This window comes from Eurosta solidaginis, chromosome 1, assembly GCF_040869045.1.
Source record: "Eurosta solidaginis isolate ZX-2024a chromosome 1, ASM4086904v1, whole genome shotgun sequence".
Lineage (NCBI taxonomy): Eukaryota > Metazoa > Arthropoda > Insecta > Diptera > Tephritidae > Eurosta > Eurosta solidaginis.
In genome coordinates, this window is record NC_090319.1 from 348,419,232 (window position 1) to 348,437,196 (window position 17,965).

General features: G+C 38.5%; 1 long non-coding RNA gene across 1 annotated transcript; it reads left to right on the forward strand.

The window, feature by feature from the left end:
• Positions 1-13,246: 13,246 nt before the first annotated feature.
• On the forward strand, positions 13,247-15,956 carry LOC137238041 (uncharacterized). The gene is made up of 3 exons (XR_010949096.1): positions 13,247-14,752; positions 14,810-15,650; positions 15,721-15,956. It is a non-coding gene; the product is annotated as an uncharacterized lncRNA (long non-coding RNA).
• Positions 15,957-17,965: the final 2,009 nt, after the last annotated feature.

Here is a 17,965-nt window from a genome sequence, read left to right on the forward strand (position 1 = left end):
AACTCCGTTCTTGGTACGGTTATAATTAAACTGCTTTGTGTTGTTGATTTTCCGACAGGGTGAATAGTTGATGATTGTTGTGCTGCCATCTTAAGTGTCGTTGATCGTTCAGATTTGTTATCAGTTGTGCAGTATTTATATTACATTCAGGTATTGGCGTAGATGCTACCAAATGGGGTTGTTTTGTGTAGCGTTCCTGTGTGGTTATACCTGCATTAGGATTGCTTTGTAGGTACCTGTTTTTATGCCTTGGTGACTGGTGCGGTAGGTTGTGGCAGGTTGAAGTCAATGATCTTCGCCTTTTTGCTTTTGGTGTGCTCTTGTTGACCTTGTGCGTTTATTTTTGTGTGTTTTATGGCTACGTGTTTGTTCCCTGTACCTGGGCATGGGTTTTGCTGTTTGTAGATCAGCTTTAAAGGTTCAAATATCTCGTCGGAGCTGGTACATACATCCTATTTTATATGTTTATATGTAGAGATAACTAAATCTACAAAAAAAAAAAAATTTAAAATAGATGTGCAAAGAATTCGCAATGGTTTTTTCTTTCGACTGTTAGAGCATACTTGGGACTATAACATATGTAAAATTTAGCCCGGATGTCCGCGGATGTATGTAACTTTTTTGTCCCTAAAATGAAAAATATAGAGAAAAAATACCTTTTCTTCTTAATAACGGAATGTTAAATATATTGAAAATACTCTAATTGCGAAAGAATTACTATTAAAAATTTTTACTTACCTTCGAGCTTAGAGTCCATCAAAAAAATTATATAAAAGTGTTCACTTAAAAGAAATATGAAGCTTAATATTCAACAAGAATTTTGCAAATTAATCAATGCATTTTACGGCCACTCCTGCCTTCTTACTTCAATTACTCAATATATATGAGCAAAAATATCAAAAAAAAGCAAAATTCCCGTTATTTTGTTCATTTCTCATTACACTTTTCTTGGAATAAGAACTTTGTTTTTGTCCAGCTAGCTTGTTCTACACGAAACACTGTGAGTCGGTAGGGTAACGGCATTGACGTGAATGTTTGAAGTGGGTTTAGAACACCACCCGAGGGCACTCCCGTTGTGCGTCGAGGCCTCATAATAATAATGTAACGAATTTACTGCAATTCCTCTTATTTGCAACCTTCTGCTAACGTTCGAATCACTAAACTGTTGAATAAATAACTCCACTATTCAATAATGCAAAATGGCCTTTATTAGACTACTTTCAAAATAACACTTCTATTGCTCGCCAGATAGCGTCTTAAATCAAACTGATTGTCGTGCCTCTACTGTTGCTGCCTTTTATACTGTCTGGTTTCCTTGTTGCATATTTCTAGGCTTTTCTATTCTAGAATTTACTATTTAGTCATCAGCTATACAATTACCAGCTATAACTACGTCTGTAGCTTCTCATACGCGCGTGTATATGTGAGTAATACTTGCACAAATTATTGCCTTCTTTTGTGAGCATCTCAGATAAGATATATGCATGTGTTTGTGCGTCTCTTATCCGCTGTTCGTATGGACATATGGGTAGACATAATGATTGATTTGTTGATGTGCATACGAGTCACTGCTTAGTATCGGTTTAGAGATGATAGTACCCCTTAGTGTTGCTAGCATTCGTCACAATAATAATAATCTAGTGTGCCGTGGTTTACTGTGTGGAAAGCTTTTGACAGGTTCAGTGCCACGAGCTCCGTACCATGATGGGGTTTAGGCTGGTCCAGTCCGTAATTTATCTGGGCCTCTATGGCATTCAGCGCGGTGGTAGTGCTGTGCAGAAGCCATGCGGATCGTTGGCTTACCGTAGATTCGAAGTAAAATGAGGCGGCATCACGGTTTCCTACGTTTTCGCTTCTGACGAAAGGAGTGATATGGTCGATATGAATCGCCTTACCTGTTTTTCAACGACAAGTGTGAAATTTGCTTCAGGTAGCTTAAAATTGCCAACAGAAGGGCGCTCGTTTATTTTTTCTAGTCCGACAGAGTTTCATCGACAAGTGCAATGGATATTTTATTACGGTATTTTGTCGGGTTATACAAGGATTTTGGACACAATTTACCGACACCCTCAGAAGTCACAGTTTTTTTAGATGCTCTTCCCATGTGGCACGTTTGTGTTCATTTAGCATCCGCATAGTATCCAAATTATTCCTGATATGAGGGTCTCCAGGGTCGAGCTGCCTTGCTAGGGGTGCAGCTTCAGTCGGGAATTTTTTGATTTCAGGTCTTTTACCGGCCAAGATACAGCGTGCCGAAGCTGAAGTGATGACTTTAAGGAACGCTCGCACGCCTTGCCGGCATGGCGAGAGCAGCGATAGATTGATTTCTGAAAGTTTAATATTCTTTCCAATTTGCTTTTTTGAAATTAATAAAAGGCCACTGCTCAGAAGATGAATGCCAGAGTATGTAGTGGCCCTAAAATCGCCAAGAGATGATTTTCACCACTAAGTAGCGCATTGATATCAGGGCGATAGGCTCTTGAACAGCAGGTGGCAAGAGGAATATAGATGGTAATTATTTCTAGTTTAAATTAATGTCGTGGTTGTTGTAGCAGTGCTTCGCCCATCCAATTGGCATCGAAGAGGAAGGAGTCCCGATAGGCAAGAGGCAGCGATCGGCTGAATCTGATAAGCCTGCTTTTAAGCGTCAGAAGGGGGAGGGCAAATACCCCAGTCCAAGAGCCAGGGGGTAAATTTTACGGAATGACAGGAACCAAACCTCAAAATCTGCCCAGCGGATCGAAGAGGGAAATAAAAGTACTGGAAAGCCTTAAAAGCTGTAATACAGGAAGAGGAAGACAATAATTGGTTGAGAAACAAAGACGTAAATGTTAATAAGCTAAAGGGGATAACGATCAGATTGCAGCTTACTCGATGATATTAAAGAGAGCTAACACTGAGAATCCGGTTTTCACCGAGAAGGAGATGAACGAAGTTGCGAAGCAGTCCCTGACTGGCACTACTAGATTGCATCGTCCCCAATGGCCAGATGTCAACCAAAAGGTGGGGATCCGTAGAAGAGGAGCTCATTAGTAATCATGATGTTGGGGTGAAAAATACTGTATTGCACGTTATGGTGGGTGTTAAAATATACTATATATATATATTTTGGTACATGCGTGGCGTATACGTAACTTTGAATCCACCGTTATTGTAAGTGTGAAGTCTGGACTCGAAAGCCACTCCGAGTTTTTATTCAAAAATCGCTCCTTATGTCTTCTACTTTCGATCCAGCTTCGACGAATATGCCGATATTTCTAAGCTTAAACTGTTTATCGAATACTCGGCTGCTTCGCTTAAATTGTACTTAAGTACAACAAAACTCAATAATTCGAATGTTGAACCCAAATGTCAAAAAACTCCGTTCTTGGCACGGTTATAATTAAACTGCTTTGTGTTGTTGATTTTCCGACAGGGTGAATAGTTGATGATTGTTGTGCTGCCATCTTAAGTGTCGTTGATCGTTCAGATTTGTTATCAGTTGTGCAGTATTTATATAACATTCAGGTATTGGCGTAGATGCTACCAAATGGGGTTGTTTTGTGTAGCGTTCCTGTGTGGTTATACCTGCATTAGGATTGCTTTGTAGGTACCTGTTTTTATGCCTTGGTGACTGGTGCGGTAGGTTGTGGCAGGTTGAAGTCAGTGATCTTCGCCTTTTTGCTTTTGGTGTGCTCTTGTTGACCTTGTGCGTTTATTTTTGTGTGTTTTATGGCTACGTGTTTGTTCCCTGTACCTGGGCATTGGTTTTGCTGTTTGTAGATCAGCTTTAAAGGTTCAAATATCTCGTCGGAGCTGGTACATACATCCTATTTTATATGTTTATATGTAGAGATAACTAAATCTACAAAAAAAAAAAAAATTTAAAATAGATGTGCAAAGAATTCGCAATGGTTTTTTCTTTCGACTGTTAGAGCATACTTGGGACTATAACATATGTAAAATTTAGCCCGGATGTCCGCGGATGTATGTAACTTTTTTGTCCCTAAAATGAAAAATATAGAGAAAAAATACCTTTTCTTCTTAATAACGGAATGTTAAATATATTGAAAATACTCTAATTGCGAAAGAATTACTATTAAAAATTTTTACTTACCTTCGAGAAAACTTCGTATTCTTACGGAAACTTCGTATTCTTCGAGCATGTTCTTTGTTGGCAACAACGAATTTATCTCTTCTAAAACTTTGTTCGTTTCAAAAACAATAAAATCTTTTGTTTCTTTAGAAAAAATAAATTTAATTGGACGACAATACATGGTAGAAGAAGGTCGAGGATTCTGCCAAACAATGTTAGCTTTTTCATCCTGTAATTGAAGAGGAACGAAAGAAAATATAAACAAAAACTCATTAGTGTCAGAACTGCATGTAAATTTTTGCTTATATGTGCTATGGCCAGAGCTTCCATCGCAACCCCACTTGCTGATTAAAGTATACGTCAAGTTTGTAGGTAATAAACTAACAAAAACTTCTTGATTTGCTAAAACTAAACGCTCAACAGTTTTATCTAATACGGACTGGACTTTAATTTCCGCACGTGTATCACCCACATCAATTTCATTTGAACATCATTCTGCCTTAGCTTTTCTTAGACTATAAAATAATGGATAAACCTTATGGCCTGCCCTGATGCTCCACTTCCGAGTCGTTTTGTACCCATGAGTCGTCGACTTGCTATCGACGTAGTATGCTAAAGCTTCTACATTGCTCAAGCATCTTGCATCTGGCTCACATGTCATATTTTTGCCGGATATTTGAGTGGTTTCCTGTGATTTTTTTTTATAATGTTAGTAACATTTCTGTTGCCGGACATACGCGTTGATACTTCTGCCGCATAAAGTAACTCACCAGGACTTCTAGATTGCAAAGGTCATCCACTCGACGCCGTTTGGTTTTTTCACTGCAGCTAACAATGTCCTTCTTTCGTCTTCCGGGGCCGGGGTTACCTGAAGAAGTGGTTGGTTGGTCTGATGGCAACTTTGAATCCACCGTTATTGTAAATGTGAAGTCTGGACTCGAAAGCCACTCCGAGTTTTTATTCAAAAATCGCTCCTTATGTCTTCCACTTTCGATCCAGCTTCGACGAATATGCCGATATTTCTAAGCTTAAACTGTTTATCGAATACTCGGCTGCTTCGCTTAAATTGTACTTAAGTACAACAAAACTCAATAATTCTTTATATCTGGTTTCCTTCGAATGTTGAACCCAAATGTCAAAAAACTCCGTTCTTGGTACGGTTATAATTAAACTGCTTTGTGTTGTTGATTTTCCGACAGGGTGAATAGTTTATGATTGTTGTGCTGCCATCTTAAGTGTCGTTGATCGTTCAGATTTGTTATCAGTTGTGCAGTATTTATATTACATTCAGGTATTGGCGTAGATGCTACCAAATGGGGTTGTTTTGTGTAGCGTTCCTGTGTGGTTATACCTGCATTAGGATTGCTTTGTAGGTACCTGTTTTTATGCCTTGGTGACTGGTGCGGTAGGTTGTGGCAGGTTGAAGTCAGTGATCTTCGCCTTTTTGCTTTTGGTGTGCTCTTGTTGACCTTGTGCGTTTATTTTTGTGTGTTTTATGGCTACGTGTTTGTTCCCTGTACCTGGGCATGGGTTTTGCTGTTTGTAGATCAGCTTTAAAGGTTCAAATATCTCGTCGGAGCTGGTACATACATCCTATTTTATATGTTTATATGTAGAGATAACTAAATCTACAAAAAAAAAAAAAATTTAAAATAGATGTGCAAAGAATTCGCAATGGTTTTTTCTTTCGACTGTTAGAGCATACTTGGGACTATAACATATGTAAAATTTAGCCCGGATGTCCGCGGATGTATGTAACTTTTTTGTCCCTAAAATGAAAAATATAGAGAAAAAATACCTTTTCTTCTTAATAACGGAATGTTAAATATATTGAAAATACTCTAATTGCGAAAGAATTACTATTAAAAATTTTTACTTACCTTCGAGCTTAGAGTCCATCAAAAAAATTATATAAAAGTGTTCACTTAAAAGAAATATGAAGCTTAATATTCAACAAGAATTTTGCAAATTAATCAATGCATTTTACGGCCACTCCTGCCTTCTTACTTCAATTACTCAATATATATGAGCAAAAATATCAAAAAAAAGCAAAATTCCCGTTATTTTGTTCATTTCTCATTACACTTTTCTTGGAATAAGAACTTTGTTTTTGTCCAGCTAGCTTGTTCTACACGAAACACTGTGAGTCGGTAGGGTAACGGCATTGACGTGAATGTTTGAAGTGGGTTTAGAACACCACCCGAGGGCACTCCCGTTGTGCGTCGAGGCCTCATAATAATAATGTAACGAATTTACTGCAATTCCTCTTATTTGCAACCTTCTGCTAACGTTCGAATCACTAAACTGTTGAATAAATAACTCCACTATTTAATAATGCAAAATGGCCTTTATTAGACTACTTTCAAAATAACACTTCTATTGCTCGCCAGATAGCGTCTTAAATCAAACTGATTGTCGTGCCTCTACTGTTGCTGCCTTTTATACTGTCTGGTTTCCTTGTTGCATATTTCTAGGCTTTTCTATTCTAGAATTTACTATTTAGTCATCAGCTATACAATTACCAGCTATACTACGTCTGTAGCTTCTCATACGCGCGTGTATATGTGAGTAATACTTGCACAAATTATTGCCTTCTTTTGTGAGCATCTCAGATAAGATATATGCATGTGTTTGTGCGTCTCTTATCCGCTGTTCGTATGGACATATGGGTAGACATAATGATTGATTTGTTGATGTGCATACGAGTCACTGCTTAGTATCGGTTTAGAGATGATAGTACCCCTTAGTGTTGCTAGCATTCGTCACAATAATAATAATCTAGTGTGCCGTGGTTTACTGTGTGGAAAGCTTTTGACAGGTTCAGTGCCACGAGCTCCGTACCATGATGGGGTTTAGGCTGGTCCAGTCCGTAATTTATCTGGGCCTCTATGGCATTCAGCGCGGTGGTAGTGCTGTGCAGAAGCCATGCGGATCGTTGGCTTACCGTAGATTCGAAGTAAAATGAGGCGGCATCACGGTTTCCTACGTTTTCGCTTCTGACGAAAGGAGTGATATGGTCGATATGAATCGCCTTACCTGTTTTTCAACGACAAGTGTGAAATTTGCTTCAGGTAGCTTAAAATTGCCAACAGAAGGGCGCTCGTTTATTTTTTCTAGTCCGACAGAGTTTCATCGACAAGTGCAATGGATATTTTATTACGGTATTTTGTCGGGTTATACAAGGATTTTGGACACAATTTACCGACACCCTCAGAAGTCACAGTTTTTTTAGATGCTCTTCCCATGTGGCACGTTTGTGTTCATTTAGCATCCGCATAGTATCCAAATTATTCCTGATATGAGGGTCTCCAGGGTCGAGCTGCCTTGCTAGGGGTGCAGCTTCAGTCGGGAATTTTTTGATTTCAGGTCTTTTACCGGCCAAGATACAGCGTGCCGAAGCTGAAGTGATGACTTTAAGGAACGCTCGCACGCCTTGCCGGCATGGCGAGAGCAGCGATAGATTGATTTCTGAAAGTTTAATATTCTTTCCAATTTGCTTTTTTGAAATTAATAAAAGGCCACTGCTCAGAAGATGAATGCCAGAGTATGTAGTGGCCCTAAAATCGCCAAGAGATGATTTTCACCACTAAGTAGCGCATTGATATCAGGGCGATAGGCTCTTGAACAGCAGGTGGCAAGAGGAATATAGATGGTAATTATTTCTAGTTTAAATTAATGTCGTGGTTGTTGTAGCAGTGCTTCGCCCATCCAATTGGCATCGAAGAGGAAGGAGTCCCGATAGGCAAGAGGCAGCGATCGGCTGAATCTGATAAGCCTGCTTTTAAGCGTCAGAAGGGGGAGGGCAAATACCCCAGTCCAAGAGCCAGGGGGTAAATTTTACGGAATGACAGGAACCAAACCTCAAAATCTGCCCAGCGGATCGAAGAGGGAAATAAAAGTACTGCAAAGCCTTAAAAGCTGTAATACAGGAAGAGGAAGACAATAATTGGTTGAGAAACAAAGACGTAAATGTTAATAAGCTAAAGGGGATAACGATCAGATTGCAGCTTACTCGATGATATTAAAGAGAGCTAACACTGAGAATCCGGTTTTCACCGAGAAGGAGATGAACGAAGTTGCGAAGCAGTCCCTGACTGGCACTACTAGATTGCATCGTCCCCAATGGCCAGATGTCAACCAAAAGGTGGGGATCCGTAGAAGAGGAGCTCATTAGTAATCATGATGTTGGGGTGAAAAATACTGTATTGCACGTTATGGTGGGTGTTAAAATATACTATATATATATATTTTGGTACATGCGTGGCGTATACGTAACTTTGAATCCACCGTTATTGTAAGTGTGAAGTCTGGACTCGAAAGCCACTCCGAGTTTTTATTCAAAAATCGCTCCTTATGTCTTCTACTTTCGATCCAGCTTCGACGAATATGCCGATATTTCTAAGCTTAAACTGTTTATCGAATACTCGGCTGCTTCGCTTAAATTGTACTTAAGTACAACAAAACTCAATAATTCGAATGTTGAACCCAAATGTCAAAAAACTCCGTTCTTGGTACGGTTATAATTAAACTGCTTTGTGTTGTTGATTTTCCGACAGGGTGAATAGTTGATGATTGTTGTGCTGCCATCTTAAGTGTCGTTGATCGTTCAGATTTGTTATCAGTTGTGCAGTATTTATATAACATTCAGGTATTGGCGTAGATGCTACCAAATGGGGTTGTTTTGTGTAGCGTTCCTGTGTGGTTATACCTGCATTAGGATTGCTTTGTAGGTACCTGTTTTTATGCCTTGGTGACTGGTGCGGTAGGTTGTGGCAGGTTGAAGTCAGTGATCTTCGCCTTTTTGCTTTTGGTGTGCTCTTGTTGACCTTGTGCGTTTATTTTTGTGTGTTTTATGGCTACGTGTTTGTTCCCTGTACCTGGGCATTGGTTTTGCTGTTTGTAGATCAGCTTTAAAGGTTCAAATATCTCGTCGGAGCTGGTACATACATCCTATTTTATATGTTTATATGTAGAGATAACTAAATCTACAAAAAAAAAAAAAATTTAAAATAGATGTGCAAAGAATTCGCAATGGTTTTTTCTTTCGACTGTTAGAGCATACTTGGGACTATAACATATGTAAAATTTAGCCCGGATGTCCGCGGATGTATGTAACTTTTTTGTCCCTAAAATGAAAAATATAGAGAAAAAATACCTTTTCTTCTTAATAACGGAATGTTAAATATATTGAAAATACTCTAATTGCGAAAGAATTACTATTAAAAATTTTTACTTACCTTCGAGCTTAGAGTCCATCAAAAAAATTATATAAAAGTGTTCACTTAAAAGAAATATGAAACTTAATATTCAACAAGAATTTTGCAAATTAATCAATGCATTTTACGGCCACTCCTGCCTTCTTACTTCAATTACTCAATATATATGAGCAAAAATATCAAAAAAAAGCAAAATTCCCGTTATTTTGTTCATTTCTCATTACACTTTTCTTGGAATAAGAACTTTGTTTTTGTCCAGCTAGCTTGTTCTACACGAAACACTGTGAGTCGGTAGGGTAACGGCATTGACGTGAATGTTTGAAGTGGGTTTAGAACACCACCCGAGGGCACTCCCGTTGTGCGTCGAGGCCTCATAATAATAATGTAACGAATTTACTGCAATTCCTCTTATTTGCAACCTTCTGCTAACGTTCGAATCACTAAACTGTTGAATAAATAACTCCACTATTCAATAATGCAAAATGGCCTTTATTAGACTACTTTCAAAATAACACTTCTATTGCTCGCCAGATAGCGTCTTAAATCAAACTGATTGTCGTGCCTCTACTGTTGCTGCCTTTTATACTGTCTGGTTTCCTTGTTGCATATTTCTAGGCTTTTCTATTCTAGAATTTACTATTTAGTTATCAGCTATACAATTACCAGCTATAACTACGTCTGTAGCTTCTCATACGCGCGTGTATATGTGAGTAATACTTGCAGAAATTATTGCCTTCTTTTGTGAGCATCTCAGATAAGATATATGCATGTGTTTGTGCGTCTCTTATCCGCTGTTCGTATGGACATATGGGTAGACATAATGATTGATTTGTTGATGTGCATACGAGTCACTGCTTAGTATCGGTTTAGAGATGATAGTACCCCTTAGTGTTGCTAGCATTCGTCACAATAATAATAATCTAGTGTGCCGTGGTTTACTGTGTGGAAAGCTTTTGACAGGTTCAGTGCCACGAGCTCCGTACCATGATGGGGTTTAGGCTGGTCCAGTCCGTAATTTATCTGGGCCTCTATGGCATTCAGCGCGGTGGTAGTGCTGTGCAGAAGCCATGCGGATCGTTGGCTTACCGTAGATTCGAAGTAAAATGAGGCGGCATCACGGTTTCCTACGTTTTCGCTTCTGGCGAAAGGAGTGATATGGTCGATATGAATCGCCTTACCTGTTTTTCAACGACAAGTGTGAAATTTGCTTCAGGTAGCTTAAAATTGCCAACAGAAGGGCGCTCGTGTATTTTTTCTAGTCCGACAGAGTTTCATCGACAAGTGCAATGGATATTTTATTACGGTATTTTGTCGGGTTATACAAGGATTTTGGACACAATTTACCGACACCCTCAGAAGTCACAGTTTTTTTAGATGCTCTTCCCATGTGGCACGTTTGTGTTCATTTAGCAGCCGCATAGTATCCAAATTATTCCTGATATGAGGGTCTCCAGGGTCGAGCTGCCTTGCTAGGGGTGCAGCTTCAGTCGGGAATTTTTTGATTTCAGGTCTTTTACCGGCCAAGATACAGCGTGCCGAAGCTGAAGTGATGACTTTAAGGAACGCTCGCACGCCTTGTCGGCATGGCGAGAGCAGCGATAGATTGATTTCTGAAAGTTTAATATTCTTTCCAATTTGCTTTTTTGAAATTAATAAAAGGCCACTGCTCAGAAGATGAATGCCAGAGTATGTAGTGGCCCTAAAATCGCCAAGAGATGATTTTCACCACTAAGTAGCGCATTGATATCAGGGCGATAGGCTCTTGAACAGCAGGTGGCAAGAGGAATATAGATGGTAATTATTTCTAGTTTAAATTAATGTCGTGGTTGTTGTAGCAGTGCTTCGCCCATCCAATTGGCATCGAAGAGGAAGGAGTCCCGATAGGCAAGAGGCAGCGATCGGCTGAATCTGATAAGCCTGCTTTTAAGCGTCAGAAGGGGGAGGGCAAATACCCCAGTCCAAGAGCCAGGGGGTGAATTTTACGGAATGACAGGAACCAAACCTCAAAATCTGCCCAGCGGATCGAAGAGGGAAATAAAAGTACTGGAAAGCCTTAAAAGCTGTAATACAGGAAGAGGAAGACAATAATTGGTTGAGAAACAAAGACGTAAATGTTAATAAGCTAAAGGGGATAACGATCAGATTGCAGCTTACTCGATGATATTAAAGAGAGCTAACACTGAGAATCCGGTTTTCACCGAGAAGGAGATGAACGAAGTTGCGAAGCAGTCCCTGACTGGCACTACTAGATTGCATCGTCCCCAATGGCCAGATGTCAACCAAAAGGTGGGGATCCGTAGAAGAGGAGCTGATTAGTAATCATGATGTTGGGGGGAAAAATACTGTATTGCACGTTATGGTGGGTGTTAAAATATATTATATATATATATTTTGGTACATGCGTGGCGTATACGTATTTTTTTATATGAATACATCGTACAAAATCCAAATTCGAGTGGCGATTATTCGAATAATCTAAATAAATCAACTATTCCACAAACGCACAAAAATCTAAAACCGGAAAAAGCCAATGCCGGCTAATTTTTGACGAACTTTAATAATTTTATGAAAGCTCATGTTTCATTAGCGTATGCTTCTAAACGAAATAGTAACTGAGTCATAGTGCCTTTAGCAGATATTAGGCTAAATGTACAAAGGTCTTAATCGTAACAAAATAAGTCACTATTGCCATACTCTTTGCCCTCCAGACAACTTGAAAATACGCAATTGTACTTTCGTAATAGTATTGTGGCGAATTTTAGCATCACTAAGCTGTTAGTAAATAAGGGAACGCAACAATAAAAACATGAAGCAGCCACTCGTATATACATACATGAACACATCAATCATCATTTACACACATATATAGAAGGCAACGGCCTTAGATCTCTTCGGAGGTTATCGCGCCTTACATTTATTTTATTTATTTATAGAAGGCAACGAAGAGATATTTCACGCACACACTTGTGGTCATCAGTCGGAGTAGTTGCTCGCACATACACACGCATATATGTAGCTCAATTATCAAGCAAGAGATACAGCAGTTCTAGAAGGCGAAACGTCTAGACTTTGGTAGAGGTATGCGAGTGAAGCAACGGAGAGTATAAAAGCAACGCAAGCTGAGTAGTCAGAAATCAGTTTGATTTAAACACGCTATTGGAGTGATTTATTCAAAAGTTTAGTGATACGAACGTTAGCAGAAGATTTCGAATAAGAGGAATTTGTCTAAATTCGTTACAGTATTTAATAAGATATTTTCAATTCAAGTGTTCCCACTCGAAAAACTTGATATCTTCAATATCGACGAAAGTTGGGGTATGATATCATAATTTCTTGTAGCATTTTTTCGAACTTAAAAAAAAATAACATAAATCGTAATAGATTTGTATTGCAAAATATTTTGTGGAGCAATGTAATTTTTGATGTTTTTCGAAAGCTTCATAGCAAACAAACGCATTAAAATTGACAATTGGCGAATTGGGCTATCTATTTTTTGTAGGGGCTTTGTTTTAGGCAACACTGAAAAGTTCACACTGGAAAAAAGTTGCAAAAAACGATTGCAAAAATTTTTCGAGACCCAGTATTGAATATTGGGGATATCAAGTTTTTTGAAAAAATTAGCGAAAGGAAGGTACTATTTTTTCAGACAGCTTAAGCCACTATGACTCAAGCTTTATGGTATACCCCTATTCCTACATTGGAAGCATACACTGAGGAATGTTCAGCTTTAATAAAATGACGAAAGTGTGGCAGCCACGGGCTCTTGTCTATATAAACATACAATTATTTGCCAAAAAAATGTCATTCATTTACAATTTTACCTCAACACAAAAAAGATGATAAAAAAATTTTAAGGACTACCTTTATATAAATGGACCAAAAAATAGAAGGCACATTGCTCCTTTAATACAGACATAGTCTTGTTGAATTTTGATAAACAACTTTTACAATAGCTCTTGTAAGAATTTTGGGGTTTAAAACTATAAAGGTGCAGCGCAATCTATCAATTTAAGGCAAATCATGTGCTTGGGATTAATATTGATTATTTAAAATTTAAACACGTGCTCTGCCTTTATAATTTTAAATACCAAAATTCTTTTACAAGAGCTATTGTTAAAGTTTTCTAGTCAAAATTCAACAAGACTATGTCTGTATTAAAAGAAAAATTGCCTTCTATATTTTGGTCCATTTATATAAAGGTAGTCCTTAAAATTTTTTTATCATCTTTTTATTTTCAATTTTTTAGTACTGCCTACAAAAAGGCAATTGCAACTTTGATTATTAATTTAAGTAATTACGGCCCAAGCTTCATGTCTCTATCTCATCGGCAAGTTACTCGAAAATCGATCGCAAGATTCCCCCGTTTTTAAAGGACTAGCGCGCCACCTAGCGGAACTTTGTTTTCTATAAGTTGTATTGTCACAAGGCCTCTAAGTGCCAAGTTTCAAGTCTCTAGGTATCCGGGAAGTTAATTAAAAATGGATTGAAATATTCCCAAATTAAAATTAATTTTCCTAATATCTCGATCCATGCGCCACCTAGCGGAATTTTTTTTATAAAATATTGCATTGCCACCGGGTTCTGACTTACGGCTCAAGTTTCATATCTCCAGCTCACCGGGAAGTTACTCAAAAATCGATTGCAAGATTCCCCTCGTTTTTCAGGGATTTGTAGTTATCTCAATTAGCACGCCACCTAGCGGAACGTTGTTTTCTATAAATTGTATTGTCACCGGGTCTCGAACTATGTGCTAAGTTCCAAGTCTCTGGATCACCGAGAAGTTTATTTATTTATTTAGTCTAGTAACAAATGTTTAGTACAGTCACTTATGACTAAATTACAGAAACCAGCTTATATTAAGCTATGGAAAACACTAGCAAAAAGAATTTATATTATTACGGATTAAGTAATTTTTTAGTGTAAGTTGAAAAGCGTATTTTGAGTCGGAGAAATCAATATCCAAAACACTTGAGAAGCAAATAATTTCTGATAGGGCTCTGTTAATAGGAGCTTTTGAGTTATAAACAGTTCTACGCAGCCCCATGAAAAAGATTTCAAAGTGGCGGAGGTTTCTACAGGAAGTATTTAAGCATAGTCTTTCAAGAAGCAACGCGCAGTCAATTTTGCCCGTGAAAAAATCGAAAATGAACAACGAGGCCAAAATAATTCTGCGATTGTTTAGCGATAGTAAGGATATTAGTTGGCATCGAGACTCATAGGACGGGATCGGTTCAGAGAATCGTAATGAAGTAAGCGCGAAGCGCATAAAGATTTTTTGAACCCGCTCCAGGCGGTTGATGTGAACTGCGTGGTAAGGCCGCCAAATGAAAGCCGCATACTCAAGTTTGGACCGCACAAAGGACGTATATAAAACTTTGAGTGTGTAGGGGTCAGAGAAGCATGCGGAATGGCGTCTGACAAAAGCAAGCATTGAAAGCGCCTTGGAAATTGTGAAGCTGACGTGAGTGTTAAAATTAAACTTTGAGTCGAAGTATACCCCCAAGTCTTTAACTTCTAGAGTCGTTCGAAGAAAAGTGTCTGCAATATGATAGGAGGGCCTCAGCAGTTTACCATACGTCACAGTGTGGCACTTACTTATATTAAGGAATAGACGGTTCTTAACACACCAGATATAAAGCTTATTAATCTCAGATTGAAGAACAACGACATCATTATAACAACTGATCTCAGAATAGATCTTGAGATCATCAGCATAAAGCAGAAATTTGGTAGATGAGAAGCAAGAGCTAATGTCATTAATGAACAAGATAAATAGTAAAGGGCCCAGAATACTGCCCTGGGGCACTCCAGAGGTGGCCCCAAAATGGTTTCGAATAAACACCGTCAATATTTACAACATTAAGATTTAATCCACTGTAGGAACGTAGAGTGGAACCCATAACAAGCTAATTTCGCAATTAAAATTGTGTGAGACATTTTATCGAATGCCTTGGAGAAGTCTAAGTATATTGTATCAACCTGAAAACCCCGCCTAAATGCCGCGTAGCAATCCTCAGAAAAGACAGCGAGGTTCGTTAATGTGGATCTGGCCGGGACAAAACCATGTTGATTGGCGCAAATCAGGTGCTTAATACTAAAGTAAAGCTTGTCATTGACAACACATTCAAAAATCTTCGAAGTTGTAGACAATTTGGAAATAGGCCTGTAATTAGAACAGTTACTTTTGTTGCCAGACTTAAAAATGCTTGTTTCCAGTCATCAATAAAAATACCCGATGCCAATGATTTATTGAATATAATCATTAACGGTCGTACTAGCGAAGGACAATTTTTCAATAGAATAACTGAAAGGTTGTCAACATCAGTTCTGGAGGAATTCTTAAGTCTGCCTCAGTGAGAGTAAGTGACCCAAAATTATTAGCGGAGGGAGACTTAATTAACTTGTGTATGTTATCTGTATCTTCCACAGCCAAGAAGAAGTCAGCAAAGACATTAGCAGCCTCATTAACAGAGTTGGCAATAATATTATTGTAGCATACTGATTTCGGTATGCTAGATACGCTCTTCATGGAGTTTATGTAATTCCAAAAGTTCTTCGGATTGCTCTTGATGTTTACCTCAAAATTTCTGACATACTTAGCATATAAAGACTTATTAAGATTATTCAATTTTTTCTTATAAACAATAAACAAATCATAAAATCGACGCTGATTAGTAAACATATTTTTTAAAGAACTTGTTTCTCAAATTTTTTAGATGTTTGAGCTCACTATTGTGCCAGGGAGATTTATAATTTTTTTTATATACCGGCACGATTTTTTCGCAAATCTTATGAATTTCATTTTTAAATACATTGAAAGACTTTCAAACTTCGCATTCACCAAGCATAGCATCCCAATCAACTCCACGTAAAGCAGAATTTAAACGATTAAAATCACATCTTCGAAAATTGAACGATGTTAAAAATTAAATCAAGAGTGCGATGTAAAGAATTATGGAAACTATTAATTTCAGATAAACCAACCCCTCCAAAATTATCAATAAGATACGATTCATAAGAGCTGTTAATATTAGTAGGAGTTAAATAGAGATTGTTTAAATCCAGCTAACATTACTTAAATTAAAATCCCCCAGTATACATAGCTGCGTTTCTCCTAAACTTCACTTAAGATTTAAGATATTATTTACATGGACCTTATAAATACTTTCTGGGCTGGACGGCGGAATGTATGAAGCACAAATGAGCAGTTGACACAAAGAGTCATGAATCCGCACACAAAGTTGATCAAGAAGCGTGTCACTAACAGTTAAAGAAATAAGTGAGGCCTGGAGACCGACCCGGGCGGCAATCAGCACACCACCTCCTCTATTTAGGCCAGTCTTTGTTGCATCTCTATCCTTACGGAAACATGATAAAGCTTAGGATAAAAAAATTCAGCATCTAAGAAATTACTATTCAGCCAAGTCTCAATGATGACAAATACATCATACTCCAATAAAGAACTAAATAGGCGCACATTTTCGGTCTTGCTTCTAAGGCCAGAAACATTTTGAAAAAAGATGTTGATATATTTGCATGGCATGTGATTGACACTATGTACTAAGTCCGCTGTTGTAGTTTTGCGTCCTTTTGAAAAAAAAAACGGAAGTGGCAGATCGTCACATTGACTGGCCACAACTCAGGCTTCAGAACTTTATCAAAGTGCAATTCATCTACACCAAGTTTAAAATTTACATATTTACGGTTAATCGACTCCGACTCCTTAGCAAGCTTGAAACACTGCAGTTGATGCTTATTTAGATTAGTATGTTTAATCACATACTCAATAATATCCTCAGGTGTGACCGAGGGTAAAAAAGAAGAAAGACGAAACCATCTGAAACGAGCAGCTACCCCAAGCTACCCAGCGGGTAAGAGGGTAAGAATATGCCCGCGGTAGGTATGCCTGTCGTAAGAGGCGAGTAAAATACCAGATTCAAGTGATGTGTAGCGCAACCCTTCAGGTTGCCAGCGCAATATATAGCTTCGCCAAACCGAATTGTCAACCTCACCTATCTGCGGCGAATCCTGTTTCACTAACAGACGAGGCTCTGGCGACCCCAAGCTCCTCATGGAACTTGGGGGTGGGGAGGGAGGGGATGTCCTGAAGGTTTAATGTGGCCACATAAATCGTTCCCGAGATGGTCGGGCTAGCACCTTAATGGTGCTGTGGTACCGGAGCGTACCGGATCTGTATCCGGCAAAGGACCATCACATAACACTCCCCAAAGCCTTCGGGGAGCAACCTTATCGCTAAAACAACAACAACAACAACAACAGCAGCTACCCGAAGTTCAGTAGACACACAAGAGCCAATCACGCGCCTCCGTGAACTCCTATGATTGTTATTAACATTATTGTTGTTGTTACCGACATTGTTGTTGTTGGCATTCTTGTTATTGTTATTATTATTATTGTCATTAGGCGAGCTAGGTTGAATGTACGATCCCGACGATGTACTTGATTGAATATTACGATTCCCACCACTAGCAGTAATATTTCACTCATCAGGGTTAACAGCAATCGCAACAGGCTTTTCCGTAAGTGTGCGCTTTGTAGATTTTGACGCTTTAGCATTAGAAGTATCAGCAGCATCTGATTTAAGCTGGAGACATTGGTGCTTTATCGGTAACCGTATCGGTAACCTTATAACAGCTGATTCGACCAACCTTAT